The following is a 13,071-nucleotide window of genomic DNA, read 5'->3' as shown; positions in this document are numbered from 1 at the left end:
AGAAAATTATGCATAAGAAAATCAGTTATAAACTTCTAGATTCAGGAAAGAGAACGATGATTTATACTCAAGCAATGCCAGTCAAAATGAGAGGAAAGGATACGTTATGCTCTTATGGTTAGGTCTCTAATCCTTAACGGTGTCTGCAGACCCTTGCATGCACTGGCCTCTGACACCCACCGCATTCTCATACCTTCATTTTTTGGCTGTAGTAATGCAAACCTTTAATCAGCTCACTCTCTCACCCCAGAGCGCTCGTACTCCCCTCTCATCTGTTTCTGAGTTAACACCACTCACCACTGACCTTCTTTTCCCTCTACTACCCCTACCCTGTAATTTCCAATGTCTCGTTGAGTAATCCAGTTACTGAGCACACGCAAGAGTAGGACTTTCTGTCCAAAATGTTTTTAAAATATAGAATATATCTCAAGGATTAACTCCTGTTACTGTACCTATAAAAAGTCCTACAAGAGTTGGGACTTCCATGCTGGGAACCTTTGCTACAGAGGACTCTCTAGTCAGACAAGTTAGGACACTCTGAATTAAAATTATGTACTTCATGTAAGTATTTGGCGTGCTCTTATATGCTGATATGCATTGTAGCTCCAAAAGGACATCTCCAAATCTGCCAAACCTCAGAACTTTTTTTTTATTAAACAGTCAATATGGTAGGACACTACCATTCTGAGGACTGCTGTCTGGAAATACCTTTTTAATTTAATAATATTTGAGAGACAATCACAAAATAAAAGGCCACTTTTGCAGTAAAAACTTAAAATCTCTTACCTTTCTAGCTGGTAGGCCATGAGCTTTATCTACTGTGCTGCCAGGTATCTGTCAGCTCTTATTAAGTAAGCAGTGCTTCTCAAGCTTCCATCCAAATATCCCTAGGGCAAAGGAGAAGCAGAAAAGAGCAAACTCATTACTCTGCAAGAGCTAAACAACTTCACTACAAAAATTTATAAATGGTTATTTTACATTTTAAAGTGCATGTGAATTTTGCCTTCCATTCCATTATTTAATATAAAATTAAGGTTCCCTCAAAAATCTTCCACAAAGATACTTATCCTGTGGCCTCCCACAACTCCTGGCACACTGCCATCTATTAGAGGTTTACGTTTCAAGGATGGAAGCAGGGCAATGGAGTCTTGGTGAAAAGAGAAAAATAAAACTTTTTAATGTAACAGAAGGGAGAGTTAGTCATAGCTGATCTGTAAAACGGCAGTGCTGAATCTGAGCAGCAAAATTCTTACAGTGAACATTAAGAGTTCCTCTTATGTCAGTGTTCTTTACACAACAGTTTATGTGGTTCTTATTTGGAAACAACTTAACTTTTTCACACCTGTATCAGCTAGGATTAGCTTTAGCTGTGAGTGAGAAAACTCAAAATAACAATGGCTTAAGTGAGTCAAATGTTTATTTCTCTCACATGAACACAGGTAGTCAGAACCATGACCATTAGGAACCCAGGTTCCTTCTATTTTGCAGTTTTGCCATCCTCAACATGTGGCATCTCCCATCATGGCTTAAAATAACTGCTCAAGGTCTAACTGTCACATCAGATGACAGGAAGGAAAATGGAGAGATGGGTGATAGCCTCCTTTCAAGGACACTTTTCAGAAATTTTACAGGAAACCTCTATTCTGGTCAGAACTTAAGTCACATGGCTAGAGCTAGCAGGGAAGCTGGGAAATACATTCTTGATTTCATCATATGCTCGGGGTGGGGATGGGGGGAATGGAGCATCTACAATAATGAAAAAAGACGAGAATGAATATTGGTGGATAATTAGTTTTTTCTGTCATCATACTCTGGTCATTCTAAAATGGAAGATGGTTGGATACCTTGTAGAGATGCCTCATCAGTCCACTGACAGGAGCTTTCAAAAATAGATAGTTCTGCCAGCAGCCAAGGAGCAAGACCAATGTTAATAAGGACTTCTCTAAATATGCAAGACCAATCTGTATCTGAAGACCAGAGTAAAGAAACAACCTAAAAAGTTTAGGTTTGGAAGGATAATCTCACTAGGTTTTCCATAAACTTTCCATTAAAATGATTACACAGGACCGATTAGGTAAGCAATGGAGTGCCTAAGATGAGACTGGGTAAGAACTTGCCAGAAAGCCCAGTTACTAACTATATTAGGAAAAGGCAGTGATCCCAGGAACAAAGTTAAAGGGAAAGTCAACTTTTCTCTACTGTTATTTGAGTGCTGAGGTCCCATACCTGAGAGTCAAGTGTGAATTTGGACCTCCATTTCCTTATCGCACAAACTGTTGAAAAGAACTTGCACTTTACCTTGAATAAAGTTGGCTGAAAAGGCCTTAATATGTTTAAAACTTCTGATGCAAATACCAAAAGTGATAATGACTCTTATTTCAAAGCTGGCAACAAAATTCTGTTTTATATACAGACTGTTCCTTAAAGGAAAAGGGACCAGAAGAGGGTATTCTGCTAGACAAATGTAAAATGGGGACTATGAATGGAGCAGCAATTCAAAGGACAAATGGCTCTGTGGGATAGCTCAAAGGTTCACATCTTCCAGGGACAGATCAATTTCTGCAAATTATTTCTTTCATGGAAATGCTTAAGTATGGCTTCAGATTTTCCTATTGAATATTTGCATTTAGCTCAGCAGCTGCTTACAAAAGACGAGGAACTTATATCTAGAAAGCAGCAAGATGGCCTTCTGATCTTTACTTCAAGCAAAAGCAACATTAAGCCAGCCAGCTGAACCTGACAAACAGAGCTCATGTTTAATGCATGCAAGGTTAAGCTAATTATCTAGACTTTGAAAAACATTAAAAATAAAGGTTTATTTGTAACTTGAAGGGCACAAATGTAAGGACTCTCTCCTTTACCACTACTACCTTACCCTAGCTACTGTGTATGTATGTCTTATACTTGGACAAAATCAACTTGTAGGTAAAGGGTAGGATCTCTGTCTGCTAAACGGGACAAACACTACTAATGGCAAGTATTCAGGAAAGAGAAATTGTGCAAAGAACAGGGCCCAAAAAGGTAGACATTAGTGTGAGAAAGGAATTCAGTTCTACTTAAGGTGGATTCTGGGAGAGAAGCTAGCTTCTGGCCTTGTGGGAGCAGAAGAGTTAGGTGGGTGGGGGAACAGACTTTCAAGGGAGCAATGTTCAGACAGGTGTTTGTATTACTGCAGATACACTAAGACTTTTCAAGGGACTGATAAGTAAAACATGTTTTAAGAAAATCAATTTCTGTATCTTCAACTTCCCTTTGTTTGCTTTCCTAATAATAATCTGCCTACTTTCCCTAAGTGCTCATAATTCCATATTTGAAAAGAAACCCATAGCTCTTAGCCATACCAAATATTACTACAATGCGTTGCCCTGGATTGTAAAAATCTCCATGGAACAAAACAACGGGCTGATTTAAAATAAGAGTGTCTTAAAGCCTCCATTAATCAAGGCACCCTTATAAATAGTGCTGTTAAAGCGAAGCATGGCTTTTTAAGAATGATGTTGTGCCTTGTGTTGAGGAATGTTTTGAATTCAGATGTATTGAACAGTGTGATGACAGGAACAAAAACCCTTTCATTTAATGATTGCCTCTACTATTCTCAAAATGCTGTGGAAAAATGCATTGTCCTGAGAGTGAGCTTCATGAGAACAAAGCAAAGAGGAAATCAATAGGAAACTCTGTAAAGTTCAATTTATATTTGCTGCAAAGAAGTAGGATAAGGTGATGTGATCAAAATAGTTTAAAGCATTAAAATACCCTGGATTCAAATAAAATTATTCTTAATTATAAGTTCAGTAAGAAAAAGGAACAATAAAAATGCTCAATTGTTAAAGGTGAATTAAGTCGTTTGTCTTTTAAACCAATGACAGATCGAATCACTAAGGATCACAGTTGATGCTCAAACAACTCAGGGCACCAATCTTCCATACAGTCCCAAACCTGAGTGTAACTTAAGAGATGTCCTCTGTATCTGTAGATCCTCCACTTTCCCAGTTCTGCTCCCACAGATTCAACTACTGGCAGGTGATGCAGTAATGTTGTATATACTACTGAAAAAAATCCACATTAAGTCAACCCATGTAGTTCGAACCTGTTCTTCAAAAATCAACTGTACTTAGAATGGTGTCAATATCTTGAAAAGTCAGAAATCATTCTTTTTTCAACTCAACTTATTGTTGTTCAGTCACTAAGTTGTGTCCGACTCTTTGTAACCCCATGGACTGCAGCATGCCAGGCTTCCCTGTCCTTCACTATCTCCTGGAGTTTGCTCAAACTCATGTCCATTGAATCAGTGATGCCATCCAAACATCTCATCCTCTGTTGCCCCCTTCTCTTCTTGCCCTCAATCTTTTCCAGCATCAGGGTCTTTTCCAATGGGCTGTCTCTTCACATCAGGTGGCCAAAGTACTGGGGCTTCAGCATCAGTCCTTCCAATGAATATTCCGGGTTGATTTCCTTTAAGATTGACTGGTTTGATCTCCGTGTTGTCCAAGGGACTCTCAAGAGTCGCCTCCAACACCACAGTTTGAAAGTATCAATTCTTTGGCGTTCAGCCTTCTTTATGGTCCAACTCTCACATCCCTACATGACTACTAGAAAACCATAGCTTTGACCATACAGATCTTTGTCAGCAAAATGATGTCTCTCCTTTTTAATACACTGTCTAGGTTTGTCAAAACTTTTCTTTCAATTTCATGGCTGCAGTCACTGTCCGCAGTGATTTTGGAGCCCAAGTAAATGAAATCTGACACCGTTTCCACTTTTTCCCCATCTATTTGCCATGAAGTGATGGGACTGGATGCCAAGATCTTCATTTTCTGAATGATGAGTTTTAAGCCAGCTAAAACTAAACTTACGAAGAAAAACTTTAGGAATCAACTTAGAAATGTGCTAGAGTACACAGTTCATCAAATTTATTTTCAGGAGTGTATGTATGAGTACACTAGGCAGAATGGCCGCCCAAAGATGTCCCCACCCCAAATCCTGGAATCTATGAATAGGTTATGTTACAGAGCAAAATGGACTTTGCAGATGTAAAAATGGTCACAGACTCTAAAACAGGAAGGTTATCCTGGGCTATCCAAATGGGCCAATCTGATCATATGACCCAGTGAGAGCAGAGAACTTTCTCTGTCAGAGAGATTCTGACAGTAGCAGAAGTCAGAGATAAGCAAGAGATAGACTTTACTTGCCATTACTGGAGGCAGCAATACTGAAAGCATTTTAGCTTCTACGAGTGAAGATCAGCTCCAACTGACAGTCAACAAGGAAAGAGAACGGCAGTCCTGTAACTATATGCAGTCAACAATCCAAATGAACTGGAAAGTGGATTCTTCCTCAGAGCCTCCAAAAAAAAAAAAAAAATTGCAGCTCTGCCAACATACTGATTTAGACTTTGTAAGGCCCTAAAAGGAGGGCCCAGGTGGACTTCTGACAAAAGTTGAGAGATAAATTTCATTTGTTCTATAATGCAAAGTATGTGGTTATTGCTGATGAGGAATAGAAAATTAATAAAGCAAAAATCCTAAGGTACTCAGGAGGACAGGCTTGCAGACCAAGGAACTGCACAGATTTAGAGCTTTCTCTGTGCTCTAATTTCCTTCTCATATCTTGGTAAGAACCAAAAAAAAAAAAAAAAACAAACAAAAAAAATGCCAAGAAATGATCCTAGAGCTCGCACTGGGAACAGCAGTATAGTCATAATAAACTTAAACCTAAGAAGCGGAAAACCTGTAGCTGTAAGCTAGAAGGACTTCATTCCCCTTTCAATGTTTAAGATTCTTTGAGTTTCTAAGCTAGGAAAAATTTAAATGGTATGATTTCACTACTATCCTCTCCAGTAAGAAAAATATACTAGTTTCAGGATTGTAAAAAAGCACTCATACAGTATCTATTCAGTTTATTATAAGTTTTACTGTGTTTTATTTTGACTTTAAATGCATTTTCCTAATAATCCTAATCTTACTACCTCCTTTATTTTTAAAGCCTGAAGGTGAGAATTAGTTAAACTTTTAGACAGAAGTTTTTTTTATTAATCTTTAACCCATGAATTTGATGTTATCCCCTCAAGTTATCTGGTACATGTTTAGTTCATCAGTTTAAGGAAGTGAGAAAAACGTAAGCTCAGCTTTAAGGATGAAAGCAGTAGTTTTTAATTGTTGCCCACTCCCAGAAGACACGGGACTTCCCAAGAGGCACAGTGGTAAAGAATCTGTCTGCCAAAGCAGAAGATGCAACAGACACAGGTTCGATCCGAGTCAGAAAGATTCCTTGGAGTAGTAAACGGCAGCCCACTCCAGTATTCTTGCCTGGAAAATTCCACGTACAAATGAACAGCACACATGACAGATGTTCTTCACACATATCACCACTCCCAAGAGTATACCAGAGTTTTGATGAAATTCCTCGAAGTTGATGAGATACATGAAGAGCATCACAGACGTCTCAATACTGTATTCATGAAAGTACATTATGAGTGCAAATGGCCCTATGGATTCAACCAACCTTGGATCAAAAATATTTGGGGGAACAGGACTTCCTTGGTGGTCCAATGGTTAAGGCTCTGTGCTTCCAATGCAGGGGGCACAGGTTCAATCTCTAGTCAGGGAAGTTCCGATATGCCAAGCAGTGTGGCAAAAAAAAAAAAAAAAAAAAATTGGGGGGAAGAAATTCCAGAAAGTTCTAAAAAGCAAATCTTGTGTTTGCCTCCAGCTGGCAACCATTTACACAGCATTTACACTGTATTAGGTATCATAAGTAATGTAGAGATGATTTCAAGAACATGGGAGGATGTACTTAGGTTATATGCAAATACAATGCCATTTTATATATGGGACTTGAGTATCAGTAAATTTCGGTATCCACAGGGGATCCTGGAACCAAACTTCCACAGATACTGAGGGATGACTGTATGTGAACAGTGAAATTAGCCCAATGTTTCAAAATGTTCTTTAATAAAAATAACAGTAGTCCAATTTTTAAGTCAAACTTCATTTCTCAAGTGAGTCTTGATTATTGCCAGACCTCTACTTCCTAGGTGATGTAAGGTAAACAAGTTCTTATTTTAAAGTTTAAAGTTATAATAGAACAAGATTAGAAATATATAAACACAAAGAACTTACAGATTAATGGTTATGAATATGAACAGTATTAATCCAAGTTTTTACCAATAACATTATTTTAGACTTGGTAATCATATCAGTTATGTGAAATAACATCTCCAGCATTGTTTTTGCTCAAGGCAGATGTGTAAAATGCGCTTCTTGATCACTGCTTTTCCTCACTAAAAACTTATCTCTGTAAGAATAAAAAGATTAAATAGAAATTCAGAGCTCAGCAAGAATTAAAATAATTCATGATCACCACTCAGGAGTACATCAATAATAATTTTTCATTTTGAAGAGGGCACAAATAACATAAATTATGTAAAATTCCCATAACAACACTAGTAAGCTTACCTCCTCCCACACCATACAAAGTATGTCAAAATTCAAGTAAATGAAAGAGATATTATCTCAGAAGTAACCCTCATTCCAATATCCATACTTCACAATCATTAAAATCTATCTTACAAAGATAAAAGATATCAGTGACTCTCAACAATGTGATTGAGAAATGATGTTGTACTTATAGTAAATAATTAGTAAAGAAATCAAAAGCACAAATATCAGAAATATGGTCTTTAAATTAAATCATCTCTTCCACTGAGGAGAGGAAGAAATGAAAGTTCTCACTGAATGTTTAAGGTGGGATTGGTGAAGCAGAAGAAAATGATAACTGGATTGCATAGAAATCACAGCATCATAATTTCATCATCTCAGTGATTTCTGGTAACACTATTCTAGCATGTATCCAACAAATAAATGGAAACTCGCTAACCTAAACAATATAATTAGAAAAAAACTAAGTTATAAAACTGGAATGTCAAAGATTTAGGTTCCATGAGGCAAACTAAAGCATGTTTAGGGAACATATTTATAAACTTAAGGTATTTTATTAAGGTATTATATTATTACGGTAGCCATATAATACCAAAATACACCTGGTGATTTACCAACTGGCTTTTGCCAATTACAATCATTCCCACCTGTCTTTCTCTACTAATCTTCTTGAGAATCTCTCCAATAATAAGCTACTATTACTGTTGGGACTGGGCTTCTCCGGTGGCTCAGTGGTAAAGAATCAGCCTGCCAAGCAGGAGAGACAAGTTTGATCCCTGTATTGGGAAGATCCCCTGGAAAAGCAAACGGTAACCCACTCCAGTATTCCTGCCTAGGAAATCCCAAGGACAGAGGAGCCTGGCAGTCCATGGGGTCACAATGAGTTGGACACAATTTAGCAACTAAACAACAACAGCTGTTGGGAGTGCTTTCTATTCCTTGGATATTGTGACAGAAAAAATGACTGAGAATCACCGTCTTTGTTAAGACACAGACTGCAGACATGGGTGAATAGGCCTAGCCCCCGAAGCATTTATTCACATCCTTTCTTGTTGCAAAAAAATGTTTTTAATTACTACAATTACCAAAATGCCAAGAAGAGGGAGAAAAAGCATCACTAAACATAAAAATGTAAAGGAATGTATCAGTTTCAAGCTTGTTAAAAATTAAGTGAAAGTAATATTTATGTATTTACAATTACAATATATATGTAAAATAATTCCAATTATTGTTGGCCTTAAAGATCCACAAACTTCCTTAAATTTCTTTGAAACTATACCTTACACTAACTTTTTAACTTTAAGAAACAGAAATAAGATATTTTGTGGGATTGGGCCCCAGATATGAACAGGTGAATACTATTACTACTACCTCCTCACTAAGTTACATTAAGAGAACATGAGGAATTTTATGTACGTTCTTAGTCTTAATAGGTGTGCAAATAAGATAAACACAGAAATATAGTGAGTTAAACTACTGACTATAACTGCTAATTTGTTTTATTTACAGTACATTTTAATTACAGACTAGAAAAACATTTTATGTTTTTATTTTAAAAAATAAATTATTGCTACTCACTGGGTTTTCAGTGAAAGACTGGTGAAAATCTGGTTTTAAATAGGGAGACTTCAACTACTTTACCTTGTCGGAGGACATTACAGTAAGACTATTAAAGAGAAAGAAGTACCAGTTTATAGTCTTATTTCATAATGGAAGGAAGAGCTTGTAAAAAAAAATGAGTGGAAACAGCACGTACAGTGGGACAGTTTACTTGATCTAACATGATCTAACAACAATTTACCAGCAGAGAACATACAAATCATTAAACCCCAACTTTTCCAAAAAACAAAAATTTAAGTATAAAAAATGTAGATGATTAATTGAAAGTTAATGCTAATTATAGGTAGTAGAAATTTGAGGCAGAGTACATCACTTTTAAAAACGAAATTCATACAGCTTCTAAATCCTAAATACAAACACTCCAATTTATTAAAGAGCTGACACAATAATTTCTACTGTTAATCTTAGTTTTAAAATATGAAACACATATTCCAAGTAAAGTAAATGCAGGAATTTCTGGATTACACATCTAATAGATAATATAGTGCCCCAAATATGAAATAAACATTCTAATAAGATGTTTTAAAAAGAACTTCTAGAAAATAATCAAATCTGCAGAAGGTATTATGTACCTTAACAACATATGCACAAAAGCACCTGAAAGCTCCGTCCTTACTGACAATTAAAAAACAAGCACTTATGTTCTAAATTACCACAATATTATATTTTAGTTAAAAACCTAATGGTGGCAACATCCTCTCAGAATAAGATTAAACATGTCTTGGGGAAGCAGCATACACAGCACTGTAATTCTGGACTATTCTTACAGATTATTTTACAAAGATTAGGATTCAATTATCGATGGCCTTAATTCTGTTTGATCTGAAGAAAAGCATCTCTATTTTTTTAACATACTTTACAATGATGTCCCTGCCGCTTTGAGAACAGTGTTCTTAGTAGATTCTTCAAGTCAGTGTAATCAATTACAAAATATAATTGCTATTATATTTGTCTTTCAGGGCACTTAACCACATAGGGATGACTTTCTAAGAAGCTTCTCGCCTTCATAGTTTTGGTACAAAAGACCAAAGATATAGGCTTTAAGATAATGACTAGAAAGACTACTGACAGTGGTTATAAATTTCTTCAGATAGGACAAAAAATGTGCTCAGTGGAACAGTTTTTGTTCTGATTTCAAATCTATACATTAAGTGTATCTACTGTTATTGTCTCCAAGTTTTAAAATTCCTTAGAAATTGTTACTTTCACATAATAACAGGTATTAGTCAATAGCCTAAAGTACATCAGGAGTAATCCCTTTTACTCCATCATATTCACAGTAGTTTTGCTCTTGGCCTGGCCAGTTTTAAAACTCTTCATTAAGCAAAGGCAAAGATAACTTTATACGATCTAAGGGCACAAAAATAGTCCCCATCTCTTTCACTCTCTCCCTCCTTCTAGCGTCAGTTTAACCACTGAACACAGAACCCAAACCCACATACACACACTCTCGGTACTGGTCCCCAGGGCATCAATTTAAAAAAAAAAAAAAGCAAAGGTTATACCCCTACAGATTCTCTGCAGTCTACCCAGGAAGGTTTTTTAAAATTAAAAAAAAAAAAAATGGGGAAAATACTAGAATCAATCTGCACCCGCACCTCAGCCCCGCCCCATCGGGAAAAAGTGGGGGGTGGCGGGAGAGTGAAGGGGCAGAAAGGACAGAAAAGGCCAAGACTTCCAACTCCCAGGTTCTCCATTCCATTTGTTCCGTCAGCTTCCACCGCAGCCAGAGACCCTGACCCTATTTCCAACCGCGCGTCCAGTTCCTCCCCACGCCACCATCATATACAGTGCCCAACCACTGAGTGCAGAGACCGGAGCCGGCCCTCTTCCTGTTCCATTCCAGAACTGAAGCGGGGTTTCCCTGCGCCCTCTGCGACTCCGACATGTGCCCCTGGGACCTCTGAACTGACCAGAGACGAGGAAGGTACATCGGGGGAGGGGTCTGAGAGAAGCCGTTATTCCTTTTTCCTCCACGTTAGGAAAGCGCGCGAGCGGGGAGGGGCCGGAACAACAAATGCCAGTTACCTAACGGTCCGGCCTGGCCAGTCCGGCTCCTGAAGCCGACGCCGCGCGGGCCGCAGAGGCGGCAGCACAGCCACAGCCGCAGCCGCCCCGAGGGCTAGGCACACAGGCAGGAGAGCCCGAGGTGATGGGAAGCGGGGGGTGGGGACTATGGTGAGCGACGTCGCCATGTTAGTGCCTTCTTTCTCCGTATCCCTACAGTCTCCAGTCCTGCGGCCCTCTCCTCATCACTACTCACCTTTCCAGCTCACTAGTTCATGCTCTTTTCGGTCGTTGGGAAGACCCAGGCTCCGCGGTGTTTACAAACTACCCCTAGAGGAAAGGGCTGAACCGCACTTTAAAGGCCACGGGCTCCCACAGGCTTCCGTCCTCTCTCGCGAGATCGGACTGACAACCCTTCTCTCCGCCCCACTCCCGGCATCCCTCCTTTCTTCTCGCGCCCCTCCCCTACACGCACACGCCCCTTCTGGCCTTCCTTCAGACGGAGCGCCTCCGGGTCAGGTGGTTCCGTCAGGCTAAAGGAAGCGGGTGGGACTTCAGGAGGGCCGGGAAAGGGGGGCGGGAACCAAGGGATACTCGGGTGCTGATTATTGGATAAAGAACTCGAAGGGCGGGAAGCAGTTATGAAGGGGGCGGGACCAGAGTGTCAAAAGAGCTGTGTCTCTGTAACCCGCGAGCAACTGAAGGCTGTGATTGGCAGACGGCTGGGAGGCGGGCGCGGGTGTGGGGCGCCGGAGCAGGTGGATGTTGAGGTCGCGTGAGGTTGATGGTGAGCAGGAAGGAAAGGTGAACTCTGGGAAGGCTGCGAGCGGCGGGAGAGAAAGCAGGAGTCCTCTGAGCCCAGCTCTGGAAACCTGGTATTTCCGTTGCTGTCACTTCCCGGTCCTAGGTAGAAAGGAGAGTAAAGCGTAGGGAGGCGTTCACCGTAACCCACCTTCCGGCTACAACTGAACCCTGAGATGGAGAGCTTCGGTTTAGAAGAAGCGGAGTGTGCTGGAAATTAACTCTCGAGCCCCCAACACGTCTGAAATGGGAAAGCAAGATGTCAGTTCTGAAAATAAACGAGAAAGCCTTTACTGTGAATGGCATTTTTTCGAATTTTATTAAGCTGTAGCTGAAACTGATTCCTCCGGCTCTTAGCGCGCCCTGTACGTGATTTTAGCATATAATTATGTTCAAAGTAACTTACCAAAAGGAAATAACAGTGCTTTACACTATATCTCCCTAACTTAAAATAGTAACAGGGACTTGTTTATAAGAGAAAAGCTTCCATATTATGGTGTATCCTATTTTATCAATTTTCCCTTACTAAGTAGTTATAGACAAAAATACATCAATTTTAGTAGAGATAATTTCAAATATTTAAAACATCAACAACTCCGTGTTAACACCTTAGAGAAAACCAAAGGACACTAATATGGCATAGAAATAGCGCTCGTTCCATGGTACTATCCTGCTACTTCACAGGTCGATGCAATACCAAGAAAATATCTCTCAAACTTTGAAGGTACCTGTTTAAAAAGTGTGTGTGTGTGTGGGGGGGGGGTCATTTGATTAATATGAAGGACAAAAGATATATTTATTGCACCGCAGTTGACACAGATACACTCTTACAAACAAGTAGAAATCTGTGATTCTTTTTACAACTTAAATGTTTCAAATGTTAACTGTAGGGATATTGGTTGTTCAATAAATACACACTGGCACGTTGAAAAGTATGATAGGGACCCCTGCAAAAATCTGCATTAGTTTTTTAAAAGCACATTTTTTCCAGTGCCTTCTTTTCCGTTTATTAAGTGATGATTTATAGTCTGTAGCAAAATTATGAATTGAGTTTACATATGAACATATTTGCTCGACAATAAAAACTTTGCCTGCTAATGCAGGAGACATAAGAGACATGGTTTCAATCCCTGGGTTGGGAAGATCCCCTGGAGAAGAGAATGGCAACCCACTTTAATATTCTTGCTTGGAGAATCCCATGGACCAG

General features: G+C 39.1%; 1 protein-coding gene across 4 annotated transcripts in view; it reads right to left on the bottom strand.

Moving 5' to 3' along the window:
- The window catches only part of ATF2 (activating transcription factor 2), a 77,634-nt gene extending 66,161 nt beyond the window's left edge, over positions 1-11,473 (bottom strand). For 3 of the 4 annotated variants that reach the window (XM_061135457.1, XM_061135456.1, XM_061135458.1), the window contains exons 1-2: positions 11,320-11,473; positions 787-887 (exon numbers count right to left, since the gene is read on the bottom strand). The gene's annotated coding sequence lies outside the window, so the exon portion shown is untranslated. The remainder of the gene's footprint in view (positions 1-786; positions 888-11,319) is intronic. The other variant, XM_061135455.1, reaches the window with a different exon arrangement.
- Between the last annotated feature and the right edge of the window lie 1,598 nt (positions 11,474-13,071).

The sequence above is a fragment of the Dama dama genome, chromosome 33 (genome assembly GCF_033118175.1).
Source record: "Dama dama isolate Ldn47 chromosome 33, ASM3311817v1, whole genome shotgun sequence".
Lineage (NCBI taxonomy): Eukaryota > Metazoa > Chordata > Mammalia > Artiodactyla > Cervidae > Dama > Dama dama.
The sequence above is the reverse complement of the archived record's forward strand: the minus strand, read 5'-3'. Positions and strand labels throughout refer to the sequence as shown.